The following is a 10,737-nucleotide window of genomic DNA, read 5'->3' on the forward strand; positions in this document are numbered from 1 at the left end:
ATGTAATTATTTGTGACAGAGAAACAATGAATCTTGGTTATAAATCTCCCTCCCGATCTGTGAGGACGCTATGTAAAGGGAACAGTGTGCCCCGGACTGGATGATCTGACAATTAATTCCAGGGAAAAGTGGAAGTCAGCCATCTAGACAAGGAGCGGAGCTACGGTACACCAAGTCATCGCCCCAGACGGGAAGCGACGTGGCAACCGCAGATTTTGTAGGAAAAGCGGTTGCACTCGCTAACCAAGGGGGCGTGACTGACAGTCCAAAGAGGACGTGGCTAAGCAATCTGTTCCTTTATTAAGGTTGAGAACCGCTGAAGGAAAATAAAAAGTAACCATGAGTGTTTAGTGTTTGTTTGTTTTGTTGTTTCTAATTGTACTTGTTTGTTCTTATTAGACGGCTAACACGTACCGGGAGTTGTTGCTTAAGGCCAGCACCAACCCGGACAACACTTCACCATTGTGCACTAATAAATTGTATTTCACCACTTGCACCACTCTGGACTTGTGATCGTGTGTGTGTGTCTTTGTGTGTCTTTATACTGTGTTTATTATTTCGGGACTGTAACCCGTGGTTTAAAACTGTGCAATACACATTGCGGTGTATTGCCTGGGATTATTATTTACGGTCACCACAACCTGGATTAAAAACTGAACCAATCAAGAATTGTTTGGACCGTGAACATCGTTGTCTGTCATCTTTTACACATTGCATCACTTCTACACCTGCGCACTGCAAACCACTTTGCCACATTATTCCACAGGCTTCATTCGACTCCGTGAAGCAAAATGATTTCATTATATAGGGAGATGCAAAACTTTTGGCCATAGCTGTACTGTAATTCACAGTATTCTAATAGATTATGCAATACTGGCAAAATACAATAAACGTAGCGTTGATTTATGATGGTTTTTACTTTACTGATGTATTCTATGATTAAATCTAGTTAGATTATTGTCTTGTTTTATTAAGAAACTCTTTCAGGCATTAGTTAATAAATTGCTTGTCATATCGTGCTGGTTTTTAGTACATTTATGTCTTTGCTGCTACACATTTATGTATTTTTACCCCTTCTGTTATCCGTAGATCTCTTTCCCTTTGCCTGTTGCCAGGTATTTCAAAAAGGAAAGGAGACAGGTAATGAGGCAGCTTGCCTTTCTGGCTTTAGTTAGAACTTTCGGTAGTCACCATGAGCCAACATATTGTTAGTGTTTGTTAAGCTGCACGTCTATCTTTTATCAACGGTATTCTATTTTGGTAACCAGTCAAAATAGAAGTCAGTCTTTAGATGTTGCTTCCGTGCACAGCAAAACTAACGTAGATCTTTCTCATGTATCGCGTTTTTTTTCTTTGTTATTTTTCAAACACTGTTACAGCTCTATTTTCGGTTGTTACTTTTTTGAATAACTACAGACCAAAAGGACTTTTTAAACAGCGGATTGCAGCTTCAAATGAATGGGAAAAATCTATACAGCGGACTGCAAATACACCCGGTTGAGACCAAACCTTTTTTGTTTTACAAACTGGTTGGATTATATATTTTTTAAATGGCCATTTGGTTTTCTTTGAAGAGAGTTTTTGTGTTTTTTTTATTGGATTCTTTGTTTTTTGGATTTAAATTATTTATTTATTTTTTGTATTTATTTTGATTTTTACATGAATAGGACGAGACATTTATTCAAATATTACTACAGCCAAGTGTAATTTTGACTGGCAATCGATGTGTATGCTTGAGAGTGTGTGTGTACATACCTACCTGCAGAGTTGGGTGCGTGGATACAGTGCTTATAGAAAGTCTACACCCCCTTTCAAAATGTTCACCTTTTGTTGCCTTAAAGCCTGGAATTAAAATGCATTAAAATATATATTTTTTTCATTTATCTACACATCCTACCCCACAACTTCCAAGTGAAAAAAATATTCTAGAACTGTGTAGAAAATTAATTAAAAATAAAAACTAGCTTGGTTGGATAAGTGTCCACCCCCCTTGTAATAGCAATCCTAAATTAGCTCAGGTGTAACCAATTGCCTTCAAAATCACACACCAAGTTAAGTGGACGTTCACATGATTTAAGGATAAATTCAGCAGTTCCTGTAGGTTTTCTCTGCTGGGTAGTGCATTTCAAAGCAAAGACTCAACCATGAGCACCAAGGCACTTTCAAAAAAACTCTGGGACAAAGTTGTTGAAAGGCACAGATCAGGGGATGGGTATAAAAAAATATCAAAGGCCTTGAATATCCCTTGGAGCATGGTCAAGACGATTATTAAGAAGTGGAAGGTGTATGGCACCACCAAGACCTTGCCTAGATCAGGCTATCCCTCCAAACTGGATGACCAAGCAAGAAGGAGACTGATCAGAGAGGCTACCAAGAGGCCAATGGCAACTTTGCAAGAGCTACAGGCTTTTATGGCCAAGACTAGTCAAAGTGTGCATGTGACAACAATATCCCAAGCACTCCACAAATCTGGCCTGTATGGTAGAGTGGCAAGAAGGAAGACATTACTCAAGAATGCCCACCTTGAATCCCATTTGAAGTATGCAAAAAAACACTCAGGAGATTCTGTAGCCATGTGGCAAAAAGTTTTGTGGTCTGACGAAACTAAAATGGAACTTTTTGGCCTAAATGCAAAGCATTATGTTTGGCGCAAACCCAACACAGTGCCTCACCCAAAGAACACCATCCCTACTGTGAAGCATAGTGGTGGCAGCATCATGTTATGGGGATGTTTCTCATCGGCAGTGACTGGGGCACTTGACAGGATAGAAGGGAAAATGAATGGAGCAAAGTACAAAGAAGTCCTTGAGGAAAACCTGCTGCCCTCTACAAGAAAGAAAGCTGAAACGTGACAACGACCCAAAGCACACAACCAAAGCTACACTGGAGTGGCTAAGGAACAAAACGGTAAATGTCCTTGAGTGGCCCGTCAGAGCCCCGACCTAAATCCAATCGAAAATTTGTGGCATGACTTGAAGATTGCTGTCCATCAATGCTCCCCAAGGAACTTGACAGAGCTTGAACAGTTTGGTCAAATATTGCCACATCTAGGTGTGCAAAGTTGGTAGAGACCTATCCCAACAGACTCACAGCTGTAATTGCTGCCAAAGGTGCTTCCACCAAGTATTAACTCAGGGGGTTGGAGACTTATCCAATTATGATCTTTCAGTTTTGTATTTTTAATATATCATTTTTTTCTCAATAAAAACTGTTTTCCCCTTAACAGTGTGGAGTATGGTGTGTAGATAAGTGAAAAAAAATCCTCATTTAAATGCATGAAACACTGAGGCACTGACACTACAAAATGTGAAAAAAGTTCAAGGGGGTGCAGACTTTCTATATGCACTGTATATTAATGTATATTAATTGTTTTTCTAAACTGTGCAACATGTTCCATGGTGAATGGCTGTATCTTGCTTACCTGTTCGATTTGATTATGTGAATACACATTACTGGCGATCTCTGGTTAAAATAATTTACACTTTATGCACAGGGTGTCTCTGCTGTGCAAGTGTTTCATACAGTGTTGTGCTGATACACTGGTGTATTGTGTCTATGCTGATATGGTTAGCAATATACATCCTAAGATTACTTACAATAAACAGTTCCTAGTTAAGTATATTCTACTGGTCCCTTTACATCCCTCTTTAACACTGTACCCTATTACTTGCTGAATCCAGAATAGTGAATGTTTCATTTATAGGGTCAGTATATGCTTATGGTCTAAGTGTTTAATGGTTACACTAAGGAAGTTTGTTACAACGTTTTCGTACTAACTTTTGTACTTGATAACATGAATTTAAAAATACAATTGATGCCGATGATTAATGCGTTTTGGGGGTCTACTTCCCAGTCTTGCACCAGGGCCCAGTAAATCCTAGTGCCGGTGTCGTGCCGAATGCTGCCCCTGGCTGAATTTTGCACTACTTTGAGATATGCGCATGTGTAAGTGTTTCGTTGAAGTTTGTACGTGTGATTACTTAAGCTATTAATCATCGCCATGGTTTACCATGAACTTTCGGTATTACAAATTAAATGTACATTTTAGACAGCAAAACAGTATGAAAACATCAAAACACATGTGGAAGGGTGGTGGGCAATTCACTGACACACACGGGAGACAGAAGGTTTTATTTGTAACGCCGCTCAGGAGCACTGATTTATTTTTACCCGCAGAGGGCGCTGTTGTCCGTGCTGGTATACAGTCCAGTGCACATACACATACTCAAAAATAATAATGAAAACAAAAGGCAAAAGAAAAAGGGAAAATAAAACACAGTAATAAAACTACAAAATAAAAGTGCTGCTTACGCAGTGCCCCCACTGCCGCTAAGCCGGTTAGTACGGGCCTCCGACCTACGCTCAGTTAATTCCTATACACTGGGGTGGCCAGCGTTCCCCGTACAACTACACACGTCCCCTCGGGTACGTAATTATTTCTTTTACTTTTTAGTTTATTTTAAGGCAAGTGTTATATCTGTGTTTTGATGTTTAGTGCTGACTGCTTTCTAGCCAGCCACGATTTAATCTGTTTTGGTTTCACAGCAGTTGCGGTTGGGCTACTGCTTTACGGCTGTCGTACAGCACAGCATGCCTGAACCAGAAGTATATCCAGTTGCCTCAGTTACCACACAAGTGACACTGCAAATCCTTGCTCGCTGGTGTCTGCCCCGTGTTATCACTACTGACAATGGGTCCCAGTTTATTTTGGCAGACTTTAACTCCTATCTTAAGAACAAGGACATCAAACACATCCAGACTGCAGTATACAATCCTCAAGCGAACGGAGGAGTGGAGAGACTTAACCAATCCTTGAAAAATGGTATTCGTGCCCACCTAGCACAAGGCTGTAAGTTTGACACAGCTCTACTGAAAACACTCCTACAATACAGAGCCACTAAACATACCACCACAGGGGCGTCTCCTGCTTTTCTTATGTTGGGCCGCAAGATACAGTTGCCACTAGATCGGCTTTGCCCTCCCAGTTCACCTCCTGCTCCTCCTCTGACCAGAACTACAGTGACAAAATGTTAACTGGTAATGAAAGAAAGGTTTGAGAAAGCGCACAGAGTGAAACCTCCACTGCTACAGGAACTGGATTGGGTTAGAATAAGGAAGCCTCGCCGCACCAACAAACTGCAACCCCGGTAGTCTTCACCAATGTGCATCACCAAACGCTTGGGTCCAGCCACTTTTCAACTCCATGATGGATCTCGTTGGCATGCTAATAGGCTGAGGAAGAGTCAGCCCTCCTTCTACTTCTGAGACCAGCCCTAACTCTCAGTAGTTTTCCTACCAGTGACCATAATGGAGAAGAACCTCCAGCCAGGCCCCACATACAGTGTCCGAGTAGGCTGCGCCACAGACCTACCCGTTATCAGGATTTTGACACTTCCTTTCACACTTGAACTCGGGAAGGGGGGGAATGTTATATCTGTGTTTTGATGTTTAGTGCTGACTGTATTCTAGCCATCCACAATTTAATCTGTTTTGGTTTCACAGCAGTTGCGGTTGGGCATGTTTGAACACTGAGGCTAACTGCCGTGAAGGGGGTTGAAGGTACAAGAGTCAGAGCGAGTGTAATAAATACTTTGTTGTTGAAAGAAGCATCGTCTGTGCGTGTTTATGTACAGAACAGCAGGCTGTCTCACTCAGCCGTGCTTGCCTGGTCTTTGTTTACACTGGCGTCTTCCGCCAGCGTCACTGGGTATCCTCTTTCCGGCCACCCGAATGCATAACCAAGCGCAGTTCTTAAGGGCCGAGCAATCCCCCAAGGCTTGCCTCTCAGCCACTCAGAGAGAGGGAAAGCCAACACACCCTCTTCCCCACCTCTCCATGTCATCGCCATGACTGACAGGCGGATCTTGCGAGACCCTCTTCCTGCAGAACCACGGATACACCAGATAGTCAGCACAGATCTCCCGTTACAACACAAAATAGCCATTTCCTCACATTACGTTTCTTGAAAACGAACCAGATAGCATTTTTATTTTGATATTTTCTACTAAATCATGTAATATGAATGTTAGTAATAAGACAGTTAAGTAATCATCTGTTTAATCTATATAGTTTATTCATCGCCATGGTTTACTGTTAACTTTCAGTATTACACGTTAAATGTACATTTTAGACATCATACACTAAGGTGTGTACTAAACAGGAAGTAAACTGAGCTGGTTTATCAGTCTGTCTGTACAAAGTAACCAAAGATCTTCTAAATAAACAAATAATAATAATAATAATAATATAGAAGATCTTTGAAGTAACTGCTTAAGAAAAAAAATCTTTAGAAGCTGCCGGTAGTCCCGCGGGCTTTGGAACACTACAGTTTGGTATTACACCGTCAGCTCTCTGCTTTCCTGTCTAACCACTCTCTCTCGAGCACTAAACCTGGATCAACAACACTGCACTTTTGTTGTCACTAAACAACTGTATTCACCACGAGCATTAAAGCACGCACTGTGGACTGGTGTTTGTGTTTGTGTTACGTGTGGGTGAACTGAAATGTGACTGTTATTATACACACCTCTGTATTGCTTCATTAACATTGTTATTGTTTACTGCTGTTATTGTTATTGTTTACTGCTGTATATGTTCTAGCATACATTTCTGGTGTATGGAATTACAGATGTTCAATGGCATAATACAGTCTTTTGCAAGGGAGGAAGGGGTGATGGGCCGGCATTAGCATTCATAGTAACATGGATAGGGGGAATAGGAGAACTTTAAGCATAAAGCACCCATGTGACAGATGTATGACACAATGATACTGTCACCTGCAAAAATGGAACTGTATGAGGTACACTGTTATGAAGCTGTGTTTACATGGAATGTGCTGTGTCATGTCAGTTTGAGAGAGCAGCACCAACAACATGGATCAACCAAGAGTTTTTCAGTGTCGTACTGGATGAGCAACAGAATACAGTTTAATGGGAGGGATGGCCTCACCATCAGTTGGGCTGTATACATTGTGCTGTAATACCAGTATGTTCTGTATTCTCCAGTGTTTTAGGACTATGTTGGCAGATAACATGCGTTCTGTAAATATCCATCCTTATGCACTGCAGATGGATGTTTCTAGCTGCAGAGAGTGGTATGTTGTTCGTCTTAACTGATGATGCCTGTCGGTGGTTGCTTGTGTTGCCTTGACCCTTCCACTGCTTGTAAGGGAGAGGGAATGCAGAGTTAGGCTTAAAAACCCTAACATTGCAATTCCCTACTTTTGTCGTTTTAATATCAGCCCTAACTGATACACTAACAAAGTTTTTTTGCAAAGCTATCTATCTATCTATCTATAGATAGATAGATAGTAATTGAACCATATTTTACGTTGTATTTGTTTTACTGTAAAGGTTATGTATTTAATCACATGTAGATCAATGTAATGTGAAGCATCCAGAGATAACAAAAGCAAGAACATATCAATATTACAATTAAATACTAATAAAAAACGCACAAATATATTTTAGTTTTTACTGTGTTTGACACAATGTGATAGGCGACTCTCCTCTGATTGTATCATCAGCTGGAAAAAAATCACATGTGTGATTGTCCTGTTATACAGCTAATAAAAATGTAGAATACATAATAGCTTTTCAGAATACTTATTTCAGTAAAGGTAAACAAATCATACACACCAGATATAGCCAGTTCCCTGGAAAGTGACTCCCAGATAATCTCCCTCATTCCCATGTCGTTATCATGTTTTTGTCCTTTAATGTACAGCTCTGCGTATTTTGAGACTGCAAGAATTATTATTTTTCCTAAACTGTTTACTGATGGCACGCAAGGGAACCTGTTTCTCGTTGGTCAGTTCCCTAACGGCCTCGAGACAATCCAATCCTATTTTTTATCGTGTTGCTTCTGTGTTGCTCCAGTGTCGCGTCGCAGGCAATGTGAGTGACTCGTATCAAAAATACATGTTTTAATTGTTTTGTCATGGTGCAGTGTGTCATACGACACATTTGCTTGCCGCATCGTGTCCGCTGTGTGGAGACCTTAACCAGACACGACACGAAGAGTGACACAACAAAGCGATGCAAGAAAATCAATAAAACATATGCTTTTCAATAGCACCCTTCACACCATCGCCGCGACACAAATTCCAATTCCAGCGATGAAAAAAAAAATAGAACATGGTCCTATTTTTGCGAATTCGTCGCACGATAACTACACAACTGAGCAATCGCAGAACAGCTTCATGACATGTGGTTTGAAATCAAGCCGTTTCACTTTGTGACGGGTGCCTGCCCTTGTGTGTATTATTATTTATGTAGGTATTCATTTATTATTATTATTATTGTTATTATTATTATATAAATATATTGTGTTTATGTGCGGACAGACGAAAGCCTTCCGACATGATTATTTATTATTTAAGATGAAGGGAAATAGCTGTGCGTTTGTGTTTTGTTTATTTATTTAAAAAACCTTGTGCAGAAGGTGACCATCTCCCGAGTTAATTAATTGATTAATTGTTGCTAATCTGAAGATAGTCATCTGTATAAAAACCTTTCTGCGCTCCAGGAGAGAGTGTCAGAGGCAAGACGTGAGTCTAAATTAATAGAGAAACAATTGCTATATATAAAATATACTTGTTTAGAATTGTTAGTGTTTGTTTTACTTTGCTCACATTGCCCTTTGCTTTGTGTTGTGTGTTATTTTGTTTAAACTGTTTATTTTGTTAATTATTAAATACGAGCGCAGTAGCGCCGTTTTGCCCGTACAACCATTGTTCTTGTTTAATTTCCTGGTCTGATGGTACCACCCACACGCACCACTCAAAATAAGAAAATACACACAAGGTGTGGACACCCCGTCACACACTTTCACTCAAAATGGAGGTGAAGATCATACTTGCAGTATTTAATTTCCCTGACTTTTTTCAAAGCAATTATAAAAAAACGAAGCCAAAAACGTAATATGGGAGTCGATTTCTAATGATCTGGGTGTGCCTGGTTTGTATAATTTCATATATGATTAAATGCATATTGCCTAATATATACAGACGTGCTCAAATTTGTTGGTACCCCTCCACAAAAAACGAAGAATGCACAATTTTCTCTGAAATAACTTGAAACTGACAAAAGTAATTGGCATCCACCATTGTTTATTCCATATTTAATAGAAATCAGACTTTGCTTTTGATTTTTTATTCAACATAATATTGTAAATAATAAAACAAATGAAAATGGCATGGACAAAAATGATGGGACCGCTAACCTAATATTTTGTTGCACAACCTTTAGAGGCAATCACTGCAATCAAACGTTTTCTGTAGCTCTCAATGAGACTTCTGCACCTGTTAACAGGTAGTTTGGCCCACTCTTCCTGAGCAAACTGCTCCAGCTGTCTCAGGTTTGATGGGTGCCTTCTCCAGACTGCAAGTTTCAGCTCTTTCCATAGATGTTCGATAGGATTCAGATCAAGACTCATAGAAGGCCACTTCAGAATAGTCCAATGTTTTGTTCTTATCCATTCTTGGGTGCTTTTAGCTGTGTGTTTTGGGTCATTATCCTGTTGGAGGACCCATGACCTGCAACTGAGACAGAGCTTTCTGACACTGGGCAGTACATTTCGCTCCAGAATGCCTTGATAGTCTTGAGATTTCATTGTGCCCTGCACAGATTCAAGGCACCCTGTGCCAGGCGCAGCAAAGCAGCCCCAATACATAACTGAGCCTCCTCCATGTTTCACTGTAGGTATGGTGTTCTTTTCTTTGAAAGCTTCAAAGCTACATAGAGCTGATGTGACTTGCCAAAAAGCTCCAGTTTTGACTCATCTGTCCAAAGGACATTCTCCCAGAAGGATTGTGGCTTGTCAATATGCATTTTAGCAAATTCCAGTCTGGCTTTTTTATGTTTTTCTTTCAAAAGTGGAGTCCTCCTGGGTCTTCTTCCATGGAGCCCACTTTCGCTCAAAAAGCGATGGATGGTGCGATCAAAAACTGACGTACCTTCACTTTGGAGTTCAGCTTGTATCTCTTTGGCAGTTATCCTTGGTTCTTTTTCTACCATTCGCACTATCCTTCTGTTCAATCTGGGGTCGATTTTCCTCTTGCGGCCGCGCCCAGGGAGGTTGGCTACAGTTCCATGGACCTTAAACTTCTTAATAATATTTGCAACTGTTGTCACAGGAACATCAAGCTGCTTGGAGATGGTCTTGTAGCCTTTACCTTTACCATGCTTGTCTATTATTTTCTTTCTGATCTCCTCAGACAACTCTCTCCTTTGCTTTCTCTGGTCCATGTTCAGTGTGGTGCACACAATGATACCAAACAGCACAGTGACTACTTTTCTCCATTTAAATAGGCTGAATGACTGATTACAAGATAAGAGACATGTGTGATACTAATTAAAGAAACTAATTAGTTTGAAATATCACTATAATCCAATTATTTATTATCTTTTCTAAGGGGTACCAACAAATGTGTCCAGGCCATTTTAGAATATCTTTGTAGAATAAGCAATAATTCATCTCTTTTCACAGCTTCTTTGCTATATTCTATGACATACCAAAGGCATGCAAGTATACATGATAAAATAGCTTTTAATTTCATCACTTTTCAGGAGGAATGAAGCATTATTTCAATGAGCTGTAAGGGTACCAACAAATTTGAGCACGTCTGTATATTGCTATTATCATCAGGCCTATAATAATAATAAGCCGTTTTCTATTCCGTTTGTTTGTTAGTAATCATACTTTAGATTTGGCAAACTTCCAGCTGTCGCATCGTGT

Source organism: Acipenser ruthenus, chromosome 3 (genome assembly GCF_902713425.1).
Source record: "Acipenser ruthenus chromosome 3, fAciRut3.2 maternal haplotype, whole genome shotgun sequence".
Classification (NCBI taxonomy): domain Eukaryota; kingdom Metazoa; phylum Chordata; class Actinopteri; order Acipenseriformes; family Acipenseridae; genus Acipenser; species Acipenser ruthenus.